The sequence below is a fragment of the Anser anser genome, assembly GCF_964211835.1.
Source record: "Anser anser genome assembly, chromosome: 1".
In the NCBI taxonomy this organism is placed as follows: domain Eukaryota; kingdom Metazoa; phylum Chordata; class Aves; order Anseriformes; family Anatidae; genus Anser; species Anser anser.
Genome location: NC_139720.1, coordinates 33,807,038 through 33,808,380, shown reverse-complemented (window position 1 = coordinate 33,808,380; position 1,343 = coordinate 33,807,038).

The window sequence follows — 1,343 nt, the reverse complement described above, 5'->3', positions numbered from 1 at the left end:
AAAAATAAATAAGTGGATAAAAAGGAATTTTCCACATCTGCTTAAGGAAAACACTAGATAGTACTCAACATCACATTTGTGGGAGAATGAATACGGCCAAAGGTTTGATATGTGTTTTTGCAACACAGAAAGACATTGGGGGGGAAGAGGGGAGGTGTTTGCAGCCACTAAAATGCTGTGTTTCTAGTGTGGATAAATACTCCATTATCTGAGAAATTGAATCATTATGCCTCAATGGTAGTGTTAGGACATATTTTTAATTGGGAGCTTGTGTTGATAACAACCAAAAGTGCATCATCTTTTCCAGGAAGCCAGCCTAATGCAGAGATCCATTTGATCTTTTGATTTCTCTATCAACTTTGTGCTGCATGCCAAAAGAACAAGTCATGCCTTCATGTCACCGCTAGAAATGAGCTTAGCCAGAGTTCATCTCCAGACAGAAAACATACCCAGAGTCTGAAGGGATTTGAAATCACTAAATCATAAGTCGGGAAACAGCGTCCAACAGCAGAGTTAGGAAGAATTTGGGAAGATGGGAATAAAAGTGCAGGGGGAAGAGCGAGAAATAGCGTAACTTAGAGAAGGAGATCAAAGGAAGCACTTTAAATATAGTCTGGTTGTTATTATTCTTTAAGTAATCAAAGCCTACTGAATGTGTCAAGAAGAATTTGTGCCAATATGCTGAGGACATCAAGAATGAGTGTGTTACTCCCAGTGCGTGCAGGGGAAAGACTTGGGGACTGATCCGTCAGCCCTCCTGAGTAATGCTGCTGCTGAGAAATGCCCTGCAGGGCTCCCTGCCAGCTGCAGTTCGGTCTTCCTGTTTCAGCTTCAATTTTTATCTTTAATCCAGATGAAGCAGTTTGGTTTTTTGTTTTTGTGTTTTTGTTTTGTTTTGTTTTGTTTTGTTTTGTTTTACTCTGAAGAAAGTATCTCGCTCATAGTGAACAACCCTGAAAAATTGTGGACAGTTTCCCCGGCTATAAGAATATCTCGTAGTGTTGCAATAGCAGCACCCTCCAGAAGTCTGCTTGGCACGTCGAACACCAAAGGCCAAAGCAGACCGCAGTGAACTGTGACAGGGGAAACCCACACAGGTGCTACACATAACGCACATGGTTTGGACAAGATGTGCAACACCCCTCCTTCCCCCAAGATATTTAATCCAAGGCTTTATCCCGCTGATTGTCACGAAGCCAGGCAAGGAGGGGTCCCCATTTTCCACTGTTGCCATGCTTGTGCCACGGATTTGCCACTAGAGGACACTGAATCAACACGAGACCTTAGTGGAGGGCTGGAACAGGAGTGCCGCAGGGGGGCTGAGGGGCACTCCATGTCCCCAC